This window comes from Phyllobates terribilis, unplaced genomic scaffold (genome assembly GCF_046119375.1).
Source record: "Phyllobates terribilis strain yellow unplaced genomic scaffold, ASM4611937v1 Scaffold_4__5_contigs__length_816908805, whole genome shotgun sequence".
In the NCBI taxonomy this organism is placed as follows: domain Eukaryota; kingdom Metazoa; phylum Chordata; class Amphibia; order Anura; family Dendrobatidae; genus Phyllobates; species Phyllobates terribilis.
In genome coordinates, this window is record NW_027362764.1 from 418165766 (window position 1) to 418178748 (window position 12983).

The 12983-nt window shown below is 46.4% G+C and overlaps 1 long non-coding RNA gene across 1 annotated transcript in view; it reads right to left on the bottom strand.

Moving 5' to 3' along the window:
* Positions 1–7695: 7695 nt before the first annotated feature.
* Positions 7696–12983, bottom strand: part of LOC141264357 (uncharacterized) — a 77492-nt gene continuing 72204 nt past the window's right edge. The window contains exon 4 of the long non-coding RNA XR_012319906.1: positions 7696–8420. This is a non-coding gene — a long non-coding RNA (uncharacterized lncRNA). The remainder of the gene's footprint in view (positions 8421–12983) is intronic.

The following is a 12983-nucleotide window of genomic DNA, read 5'->3' on the forward strand; positions in this document are numbered from 1 at the left end:
AAAAATCCAGTTATGATTTTGGTGCACGAACAGTTATCAAACATAACCTCGAACAGCCGAATTTTTCTCAAATTGTTCGTGTTCGCCGAACGGCTCGAACACCGCCCAAAACAGCTCGAATTTGAGATTGGCGAACAGTTCGAGTAGAACAACGCTCATCTCTACACACATACCAGGATTGGGGGTGAGGGGTGCCACGCATACCAGGATGGGGGATGAGGGGGCCATGCATACCAGGATTGGGGATGAGGGGTGCCATGCATACCAGGATAGGGATGAGGGGTGCCATGCGTACCAGGATAGGATGGTGGGGACAGGATGGGGGCAGCACAAATACCAGGAGGGGGCAGCACATACCAGAATGGGAGACCATATACCAATAAAAATGCTCGCCACCCGGGCGTAGAACGGGTTCAATAGCTAGTCTATAATATAGCCAGGGATGTGTCCTTCTATTCGACTGCAGAACAGACCTCTGTTCGACCTCTATAGACTGCAAATGCGTGGCATGCCTGCGCAGTCTGGTTCTAGACAAGAGGAACGCATCCAGCCGTTACAGGTAAGAAAAGTATATGGCGTCGGAGATCGCGGTATGCGTAGACACTGAATGCATACCGCGAGCTCCAGCGCCATAAGTACATACCTGACCCAAAGAAATGTTGTTGCGGCACCTCTGTTTTGGCCAGAGTCCGGGGGAGGAGTACAGCGTCTACATCGGCACATGCGCATAACGCACTATCCGGCACCATTTTAGTGAAGACATATTGGCCTCGAGATGGGGGTAGCACATAACAGGATGGGGGCAGCACATGACAGGATGAGGGTGCAGGATGGGGTTGCACATAACAGGATGGGGGCTGTACATAACAGGATGGGGCAGCACATAACAGGATGGGGGCAGCACTTAAAAGCATGGGGGGAGCATATACCAATGAAAATGCTAAACACTCGGGCATAGAACGGGATCAATAGCTAGTTGAAATATAATATACCAATGTTTACAAGAAAAGCAGCTTTGAAATAAAACATGATGTTTCAATATGAAATTGAATATGTATTGTGAGAAGTTGGAACCCTTAAATAAATTTGAATGGGTGGATCCATATCTGTAGCATTATTCCTCTTAAACCCTATTTAGTGTCATCGATCAATGATCTTGAATGCTTAGGTCTTTGTATTTCTAAAGTATTTAGTTGTCTATGAAGTCTTTCTAAAACACAGAAGGATGGAAACCATTAAAGGAAATTGGAACAGGTTGAAGAACAAGTATATTGTGGAGATCAAAAATATTTTAGATTTAAAAATCAATGTACAGTTCTATTTTCCATATTCAAACTAGCATGTATACTAGACAGTATATAGCTTCATAGTATATAGTTTCACCGCTAAGTGCAAGGGGTAAATGAGGGTAGGCTACGTCTTTAGGTGCCATCTTGCAAATTCGTTTGAGGCTTGCAGTTCACATTGATGATTTTTTTTACATTCCATTCCATTTTCTCTGTTCTTAGAATGGAACAAATATAAAGACATGTAAAACGGTGTAAATAGAGCCTTATAGAATTGTACTTTGCTGAGAAAAAAAATTCACAGTATTGGTTTATAAGGTTATAGCCTCTATGATGATCTGAATGAACTCTGGATGTAATGATGTAGGTGTTCTCATTTGAACAAAAGTATATTTGTTGCCATTCTATTCATCTGACTTAAATTAAATTAATTTACTTCAGAGGATCAGCTGACATGCAAATCCTCTTAATCTAATCTTCATAATCAAAGTAAATTATATCTTAACTAGTGATGAGCGAGCACTAAAATGCTCGGGTACTCGTTGTTCGAGTCGAGCAAATTGGAATGCTCGAGTGCTCAGACCAAGTAACGAGTCCAATGTAAGTCTATGGGAAACTCTAGCATTTTTCGGTCTGCAGAGGGCCTACAAATTGCCAAAATTGATGCCCAAATGAAATAGGAACAGAATGGGGAAGACCCCTGGAAGCATTTCTGACTCCCAGGTCTCTGCTGTCAACAACGTTGTCAGAGGTATTACGCCACTTTTACAGACTCACAATAAAACATGCAAAAACAAAACCAAAATGGATTTTCCTGGGAAATATGTTAAGAAACATCCTTTCCAGGGTAATGACTTGTATGTAAGGCAAAATAAATAACCAAAACCAAAAATGCTCATCCACACCTTGGGTTATATTCACATGTAGCGTTTTTGATACAAATGCATTCACCGGGAAATGTTTTTTTAACATTTTTACAACCTTATCTGGCCATGTGGTGTGTGACACATCATCAGACACATCCTGTATCATTTATTATGGAGGGACTCTGAAAGTCACAAAGCCTATTTTTATAGGGCCATCAGGCGGCCCTTACTATTCTTAAAGGACCAAAAATTTGGAGAAACTCCAATGCCCCTTGCAGGCGCTGTAGAGGTCGATGGACCTCCTGCAAAAAATGCTCCCATTACTAGGAAGTGTGTCTCCCATACTGTTTGCCTATGCAGTGAAGCAACGGCTGCCAAAAATTTGGAGGAACTCCAATGCCCCTTGCAAGAGACGTAGATATGTTGATATGGTACATATGATGGTGGTGGAGGATGAGGATGCGGAGAAGAAGGAGGACAAGAGCAAATAGACAAAATCAGGAAGCGTATACCCATGTCTGGGTGTGAAGACAGAGGTGCATGGGAATAGAGTTAGACCTCCCAAAAAAAAGACACTGTATTTGAGTTTATGCTACGCTGCTATCATTCGGTGGTGTTAAGAAGTCTGGCCCAATCCAGCCCTTGTTCATTTTTATAAGAGTCAGCCTGTCAGCATTTTCAGTTGACAGGCGGATGCGCCTATTGGTTATAATTCCTCCAGCGGCACTAAAAACCCACTCTGACAAACCACTAGCAGCAGGGCAGGCCAGGACGTCCAAGACATACAGAGCCAGTTAATGCCACGTGTCTAGGTGGGATACCCAATAATTATAAGGCACATAGGAATCACGGATGATGTTGGTACGGTCGGCAAGGTACTCCCTCACCATCTTCTGAAACTTTTCCTTCCTTGGGAGAATACCCCGCGCCTCAGGGCCTGTGCAATAGGAGGGTCGGAGAAAACTGTCCCAGGACTTTGACAGTGTTCTTCTGCCTCTGCTAGATTGCATTTGTGTCTCTCTTGCCTGTACTCCTTGGTTGTCCAAAGAACTGTGACCTCTGCTGCCAGCGTTTTCAGATGGGAATAAGACACAGAAAGTTCTCCTTGTAGTGTGGATCTAGAAGTGTCACCAACCAGTAATGACTGTCACCCAAAATTTGGACTACACGAGAATCACAGGAAAGACAGTGTAACATAAACTCAGCCATGTGTGCCAGACTGAAAAGAGGCAAGAATTCCGTGTCCTCACCAAGAGGGTGACTGACCATGCTCTCCTCCTCATTCTCCTCCTCCCTGTCCTCAGGCCATCCACGCTGAACAGACGGTATGACAGTTGTGCAGGTAGTACCGTCTATAGTGCAGGAAACTAGCTCCTGTTCTTCCTCCTCCTCTTCCTCATTGTCACACAATCCATGTTGGGATGAGATGAGACTGGGCTCGGGACATTGCAGATCAGTCGGTGAGCTGGAAGCTGCTAACACTGCTGAAGCACGGCAAGGGCGGAGGAAGCTGTAGCTGACTTTCTAAAATGGGCACATAGGCTTCGTACTTTGACAAGCAGATCTGACAATCCCGGTAGGTGTTACACGCACGCCGCCTAAGTTCAGATAGGGGCGAGACCAGTTACATGAATTTTTTGGAATCCTGGGGGAACCGTTACTCAGGGCGACCACAAGCTGCAACTTCTCTCAGGCACATCTGACACCAGGCTTCATAACAGTTGAACAGTAAATTTTATTCTCACAGCATGTTCAGTACAATTCAAGTACTTCAGGGCAACAGGCTCCAGTAATAACAATCTTCTCTTCAAGGCACAGTAACAATAATCTCTCTCTCTCATTAGCACAGTCCAGCACAAATCTATTGGCTTTAGCAGCACATGTCCACACATTCCTATTCCATCTCTCTTGACCTCATTAATCAGTGTCTCCATCAACAATCCCCGGTCCACAGCGTACCTGGCTTTTACCTTCAGTGCAGTGAGGTATGGGGGGAGGGTGAACGGCAAGAAAAGCCCAGATCTCAGATGTAGTGTTAGATTCCTGCGCCTGCTCTGCAGCAGATAACGCCTTGCTCAACTACATTCTTGTGTAGATACCACACACAGCTGGGCAGCAGTTGCAGTGGGGTAGTGTCCCAGGCCCCTGGTCAGCCTGGGGAAGAGGTCTGTGTCTTTCCAGCTTGCTCCCCAACTCAGCACTGACTCTACTCAATCTCTCTGAGGCAGGCCTGGCCACTCCCCCTAGCTGAACCCTGGTAACTCCTATGGTTGCTGGATGGTTCTGCACTATGTGTGGTATCTACCTGTCACATAGCTTTTGAGAAACAGCTGAACCATGAGGTTAAGCACAAGGGCCAGGCATGGTACGTGTGTGAGCATCGCCTCAGAGCCGCCACCAGGTTCCGGCCATTGTCACACACGACCATACCTGGCTGAAGGGTCAGCGGTGTCAGCCACAGATCTGCCTGCTCTTTCAGAGCTGTGCACAACTCTTCAGCTTTGTGCGGTTTGTCACCTAAGCATATAAGCTTCAGCACAGCCTGTTGCCACTTTGCCGAGGCAGTGCTGCAGTGCTTCCAGCTTGCCACTGATGTGGTCATTTCGGAGATGGAGGCTGAAGAGAAGGAGGAGGAGGTGTAGGAGCTGTAGAATGTGGGGGCAGCCCTGATTGACCCAGGGCCCGCAATCCTCGGCATCGGGAGGACGTGTTCCGCATCAAGGTCTGACAGGGTCTTGGCTTCCAATATATTAACCCAGTGTGCCATCAGCGAGATGTACCGTCCATGCCCACAAGCACTTGTCCACGTGTACATGGTTAGGTGGACTTTCCCAGTAACTGCGTTATTGAGGGCACGTCTAATATTGTGGGACACATGCTCGTCTAATACGGGGACGGCACACCAGGAGAAATAGTGGCGGCTGGGTACCGAGTACCACGGGACGGCCGCCACCATCAGGTTGCAGAAAGTTCCGTCTCCACGAGCCTAAAAGGCAACATTTTGACCACAAGCATTTGTGAAATGTGTGAATTTAGTAGTGTGGCCTGTGGGGCATTGGCTGCGTATTTACGCTTGCGTTCCAAGGACTGCGGTAGGGACAACTGAATGCTTCGCTGGGACAAAGATGTGGACGTGCTTTCTGATGGTGCTAGTTGAGAGTGTTCAACGACAGGTGCAGGGCGGGAGGCATCTTGGCATGCGCCATGGACAGGGGATTGGCGTGTACGCACAACAGTGGAACAAGCAGTGGTGTCACCAGCAGACACTGTTGCTGGACCCTGGGGTTCGGCCCACTTAGTCGGGTGCTTTACTGCCATGTGCCTGATCATGCTGGTGGTGGTCAGGCTGCTAGTTTTGCTACCCCTGCTGATGCTGGCCTGGCAGGTGGTGAAAATGGCCTTTTTGGGGTTATCTGCTGTGTCTTTAAAAAATAACCAGACTCGGGAAGACCTAACAGTTGTACTGGCAACTTCCTTCGTGTTGGTGTTATGGAAAACACTTGCCTGTCTTCTGTCTGCGGCCACCACACTGCTTCTTCCTGCCTGTTGGTGTGCTCTGCCTCGCTCACCCCTGTGTGCTGCTGTCCTCGCTCTGCATGTCCTCCTGCCAGGTTGGGTCAGTTACTATATCATCCACCACCTCTTCTTCCACTTTCGCACCCTGTTCCTCCTGACTTTCTGGCAATTGTATCTCATCATCATTATCATCCACCTCTTGCAACAGTAATTGCACTTTACCACCATCGCCTTCTTGTGACCGTGGCTGCTCCAATACTACATGCTACACATGTTCTACTACTCTTGACTCGCTTGAAGTTGGCCAGGCGAGAGGCCCGAATCTACAAATGGAAAGTGAAGAGCTCTTCTGAGTGTCCAACTGTGGGATCAGTTGTCTCCGGGCACTTGGCATGGTGGGAGGAAGGAGGATCAAGTTGAGGAATATGCGGTCCAGACTCACGGCTACTTAGACTTGACCGTGTGGAAGACAGGGTGGTGGTGGCGGTGGCTAAGTGACTGGAAGCATAATCTGCTATCCAACCAATAACCTTTTGACACTGCTCTGTGTTCAATAGTGGTGTCCTGCGGTCCCCTAGTAATTGGGACAGGAAGGTTGAGCGACAAGATGTGGGTGTTTGGTGTGGCACAATTTCAGCTTGCCCACGGCCACGTCCTCAGCCTCTGCATCCACCATCACCATCACGTCCACTTCCCCGTCCCTTACCACGTACCTTGCCCATTTTTAATGGAGGACAATATTTTCCACATTCGCGAGAAACGGCTGATTTTGAAACGCAGTTATATGTGATACATCTGACAGAGTACAACAATTTTAAATAGCAGGCCTGTAATTTGCTAATACTATCCTTCACAGACAGCTAGTGTGAATAGCTTGACCGACACACTGCAACGGAATGAAAATGGAAGAAATGTCTGATTTTGGAACACTCTTATATGTGTTATGTCTGACAGAGAATCACGGTTTTAAAGAGCAGGCCTGTAATTTACTAATACTATTCTTCACAGACACCTAGTGTGAATAGCTTGACGACACACTACAACAGACTGGAAAATGAGGTCAATATTTTCCACGTTCAGTTTAAATTTCTAGATTTTTATCGCTAAAATATGGAACAGATCTGGCTTTATTCTGCAGTGAGAACAAGCAAATGGAGCAGAAAAATGGATTGCTTTTTAAGCAAATAACCAGGATTAAGATCAATCAAATTTTTTCCCTGGCCCCTGATATCTGGGGATATGTCTACAAATATCTGTAAGAACAGCAGCAGCAGGAACATTCAATGGACCCTCTTGCACTATATGCACTGCAGTCTGCCACATACACTGCCTGCCTGCCTAACTCCTGCTAGCACCACTGAATTCATGTGTCACAGGTGTGTCAGAGGTGACAGACAGTCGCCCTGCAGTGGTTTGCAGGAGATCTCCACGTTTGGCAATGCAGAAAGCAGCCTAGATAGGAGGCTTTGTTTAGGACCCAGTGACTACCTCCCTTTAGTCTGGGTGTATATATACCTGGTGTGTCTAGGTGGTCGTCGCCGGTTATACTCATTTCTACTTGGAACTTGGCTGAAGCAGCATCATGTCCTCACTGGAGTCTTGAGGCCATGTGCCCTGTTGGAGTTCTTCTAAAGCTAAGTTTTTATTACCCTGTGTTGTCTTCCCTTTTTGTCTTTAGAGTGCTAGTGGATGTTGACTAGTGCTCATCTCCTTCCACCCCCAGCTATAGCCTTACACCAGGGATAGTAGGGCAAGGCACGTGATCGGAGACATCTGCGGAGGCTGTATAGGGACGATAGGGGGAGACAGGGTGACGCTAGTCCAGATTAGGAGGTCACCTCTTCCCCCTTTCCCTGGTGTTTGGACTTCCTTTCCCTTTCCGCTCTGTGTTGCACTCACACCTGGCGTGACTCTGTGTTGCACTCACACCTGGTGTGACAATATGCATCTGGATTAGTCCTCAGAAGGACTTTTAGCTCAGTTGGAGAAATATATATATATCTATATCTATATATTAGTGGAATACTTATACTAACTATGAAGAAGCAAATCTCTCCCTGACACAGCAGCACCTCTCCCTACTCTGCCTGGTTCTGGAGTAGACTGTGACGAGCATGGCGGCGCCCGGTCTTATATACACATAATGATGCTGTGCGGCCAGTTAATCACTGTAATGCCCACAACCAACATGCCTATGGCATTACAGTGCATGGCAGGCAACCCCTGCATGTTCATTGGCTTTCTAAAGAGCGCCAAACATACAGGGAGGGGACCCAGGTTCCTACCCGACCAACTAGGAAATACTTGCCGAGCTAGTCGAGCACAGTGATGCTCGGGCAAGTACCAAGCATGTTCGCTCATCACTAATCTTAACTAAAAAAGTCACAAAAATTTTCAGTTTGCATTAGAATTCTTTCTTTATGCATTATACTTTTAACCCTGAACATGTTAATTAACAACCACTCAAAAATTCATGAATATTCTTCAGATTGAAATTGAACATAATTTCCTAATAATTTTCACACAAAATATGATTATTTATGGCAATTTGACAGTTTTTGTAAGGGTTTTTAGAAAGCCCTGTTGCATGACAGTCTCTAATGCAGAATGTGAATCTAGGTCAGAGCACACAATTCTTCCTTCTTGTGTACAAATCACTGCATCTCCTCAGAACAGAATGTCACATCAAGCATCACAGACACTTTGCTACCACATTAACCAGGCACCACTGATCAAGAAGCAGAGACGACTCCTGGAGACAAAAGACAGAGATATCCCATTGTTAGTAATATGTTGGCATTAGTCAACATAAAAAGCACAGCAGTTGTATTATCTTACTTAAGCTAGGTCTTCTAGATTGTTTTCTCATTGTGTTTAATCTGTATTACACTTTTCAGAAATTATATTGATTCTGGGCTTGACATTTCTTAGCAGCATAACTGTAGCTTTTGTTTAATGAACGGTCAACAGCATATAATAGAAAGCAAAACAAAATAGGTCCATAAAAACATACGTAATATAAAAAGGCAGACTATGTTTGCTTAAATTAGCAGAAGAATGCCAATTTAAGTTACATATATTCATACAAAAGCATAATAAATTCCAGCTGGATCAGACAACTGGTTGACTCAGTGGGCTTGGAGAAAAAAAAGAGAATGATCACAATTTACATTTTATAGAAAATAATGTTGTTACATGAGTAAGGTAAACTTCTGGAATGGACTTTGGTATTATTGAGAGATCTTCTAGTAACTGGCGTAATGCAAATTGACTAGGCAAATGCTCTTGTACTTGAATTCACTAAGTGAGCAGCACAAACTAGGATGATACAGTGCAACTTGACTTGTTAGATGGCACATGGAATAGTGAGGACCAGTACAGCTGGATATGCAGGACAGCAGATGGAAGGGAAGATGGAAGCACTAGATGCATCAAAGCCAGATCTGCAGACTACACAGGAGCAACCTTGTTGCTGCAGTGTTGAATATGTAAACACTAGTGTTGAGCGAGCACTAAAATGCTCGGGTGCTCGAAGCTCGGGCCGAGCTCGCCGTGATACTCGGGTGCTCGACCCGAGCAACGAGCCCAATGTTAGTCTATGGGAGACTCGAGCATTTTTGCGGTGGCACCCCCGGCAGTCTTTTAAAAGCCTAACAAGTGCCCAAAACGATAGTGACAGTGCTCAAATGACATGGGGACAGCATGGGGATCGCCCCAGGAAGCATTTCTGACCCCCAGGTCACTGCTGTCAACAACGTGGTCAGAGGTATTAAGCCACTTTCACGGGCTCACAATAAAACGTTCAAAAACGAAAGTGAAACTTTTTTCCTGTGAAATATGTTAAGGAACATCCTTTCCAGGGAAAAGATTTGTGTATAAGTTAAAATAAATGACCAAAAACAAAAATACTCCTCCACACCTTCGGCTATGTTCGCAAGTAGCATTTTTTATGCGTTTTTGCACTTTTGTATTGCTTTCAACTATGACAAATGCATTCACCGGGAAATGTCATTTTAACATTTTACAACCTTATCTGGCCATGTGCTGTGTGACACATGCATAAAGTGCTGAAAAGACATGGCAACAGAATGGGGAAGACCCCTGGAAGCATCTCTGACTCCCAGGTCACTGTCTAAAAGTGTGCCCATCATAAGTGATCCTTGCTGCATCATAAGATGCAGACTTGCAACTATCCCCATGCAAGTTCTAGTCCCAGGGCAGTGTTCAATTGTACCTCCCCCATTCCTTGCAATGCAAGCGCAAGTATGCAGCCATAAACGGTCCCCAGCCGCCCCTATTTCTCCTTGGAACATCCCCCCACACACTTTTCTTAGCCCGGCCTGCTTTAGGCAGCATTGGACGAGCCCACCAGAGAACCAGACTCCTCCGGTGGGCCCTGACTTCTCCATCGGTGGAGTTGAGAGTGCCAAGGTGAGGAGCATGATGATGATGACAGAAGTTAGCATCTGCTATGTTTTCTTTTAATGCAAGTGTAAGGGTGCAGCCTGCCACCCACCCACCCCCAGACTGCAATTCCATACTGCTAGCTTGCACTTGAAATGGGGCCTTTTAGTTTGGAGGAGGCCGAAGCTGGCCACTACCTCATGGCTGCTTCGGCAGCGAGGTATCCATACCAAAACATTACCTGTGCCCTCCCCAGTGCATTTAGTGGGAAGGAGAGCCTATTCCGCTGTAGTGTGTGCATGCCAAACCCCTGTTTATGATACATGCGAAGATGCCTCCCACCTTGCACCAGTCGTTGCAGACTTGCAACTATCCCCATTCAAGTCCTTGTACCAGGTAGAGATGAGCGGTGTTCGACTTGAACTGTTCGCCAATCTCAAATTCGAGCTGTTTTGGGCGGTGTTCGAGCCGTTCGGCGAACACGAACGATTTGAAAAAAATTCGGCTGTTCGAGGTTATGTTCGATATCTGTTCGTGCACCAAAATCATAACTGGATTTTTTCTCAGTAATGATGAAAATTAATGTTAATACGCAGTTTGAGAGTACAGCGGGGCGGGGGGAGGGGCAGGGGATGGATCTCTGCAGGAATAATGAAGATCTCCATTTTTTTTTTCTCTTTCCCGCATTTACAGTGGGGAGGTGCAATCTGTCAGCCTATCAGCAGCGCACACACAGAGCGAAGTGCTTTTTTTCACACAAGCAAGGGCATGTGTCATAGGCAGCGTATGTCACATGTCCTTGCCCTATAAGACCAAGCCATTTTCCCCGTCGCCACCATTTTCTCACTGCTGCAGCTGCGTGTTAGACGGCACCGCTGTTGCTGTGTGCGCTATACCTTGTTCATTTCAAGCCAATTTTCGCACAAATCTACAGATAGCTTAGGAGTAGGGAATAGTTGTGATTGCAGTCCATTTAAGGACTAGGTTACAGCATTTCCTACGACTTTTATCAGGCAGGGCTGTGCTCTTAAATAGATAGGTTGGGAGTAAAGACTAATTGTAATTGCAGACCTTTTCAGGACTAAGTAAGATCAGTTCCTATCAGTTTTTGTCAGGCAGGTCTGTGCCAGTGCTGTGCAAGTTTTTTTCACAGCATTTGGCTAAATCTAGAAAAGCTAATCCTTTTTGGCCTATTGCAGAGTGGGTTAGTAAGTGGAGTAGCTACACCACCTGTGTATAGAATACCAATTTTTTTACTGCACCTAGTGAAGTAAAACCTTTTGGGCATAGCATCATTTAACACTAGAACTACTGATGGAGTCATTTTGACTCCTTTCGTTTTTTATTTCTCTTCTGTGACTACATTTTTCAGAATTCCGGCTTGAAACTCGGTGACTTTTCCTCAAATATGATGTGAAAAAAGATTTTGTGAGAATAAATAATTTTGGTGAAAAATTTGCGCGTTTTTTTCAAAATTTACCAAGAACTACTGAAGGGAGTCATTTTGACTCCCTACTATATTTTGAGGTCCTTTTGTCACTAAATGTTGCTATAAAGTTTTGTGCATAATTTTTTCACTCTGTCTTATTTACCCTGATGTTCATATAGATGTAGTTCAATTTACATGTCAACTTTTCACATTTTCCTTGTGTTTTACCTGCTTGTATTACTGTGTAATGCTGAACAAACTCTATCTGATGAGGAGCTAGATGCATTCATTGCGATATTCTATGCTCGTGGAATATCTGGCACGAACCGTCACTCGATTAGCAGTATTTGGTGTAATGACTTGGGAATACCGTTTTGCAAAGCGACAATGTCTAGGGACCGCTTTGTTGAAATTATGAGGTTTCTCAGATTTGATGAGAAATCTACTCGATCGGAGAGACTGCAAACAGACAAGTTTGCTCTATTTTCTACTGTGTGGGACAGGTTTATTGAAAATTGTATTGCGTGTTACAAACCTGGCCCATACATAATGGTGGATGTGACGCACCCCTGGGCCTGTGTCGCACAGCGTTGCGCATGCAGGAGCTTACCCGGAGCCGGATCTGTTGAGGGTTGTAGTCTCGTGGCGGTGACCCGGTCCGTGCCCAGGGAGTCAGACTAAGTGGCGTTGTATTAGCGGTAGATGTTGGACGACTACGCCACCCGTTGAATGCAGCGAAGGAGCTGCCGCTGCAGGGCAGACCGCTGAGGCCGGTGGTAGGATTGTGCAGCGTGGTAGTATCACCCCCAACGGGAGGGGTATGGCCTCAGGGCAGCCGACGTGGATGATGGGGGTAGCAGGAATCACTCAGAGACGATGCGGTGTAGTTCAGGGTCTTTACTGGTGATAAAGATTGACCCTCCCGGAGTACTGGCTAGCGATCGGGGCCTGGTCAGTCCTTGAGCAGTTGGGATCTCCCCTGGCCAGGCGGAGTTGTAGGCCTCCCAAACTGACTGTACTCTTCTGGCTACCTTGCTAGAGGCGGGTATAAGTAGCCCACGTCCCTGAGTGTACCGTGTGGTGCTCACCCGTATGGCCGGTGACTCGGGGCCTTCTAGTGGCGTCCGCTCCACGACGGCGGTGCTGGTCCCACGCGTGTGAGCGTGCCTTCGGGTTTCTTGGCCAGAGGACCTGAAATCCCCTGCCGGGCGGTTTCTGCTGCTGGGTAAAGATTAGTCCCCACAGCCTCGGACTCCGGGTCCGGTGATAGCTTCTCAGTCAGGGCGAGCTCTGCAGCTGCCAGCCCCTGACTCCTTATAGCACTGCTCCCACAGAGCTCCTGATGTTCTTCTCCTATATCTGCTGCTCTTCTCTGTCTCTACTTCTTCTCTACTCACTAACCCTGCCTCAGCCCTAGGTTTATATAGGGGAAGTCCTTCCCCTCCCAGGACTGGGCAGGAGGTGTGGCATGCAAAGGATCCC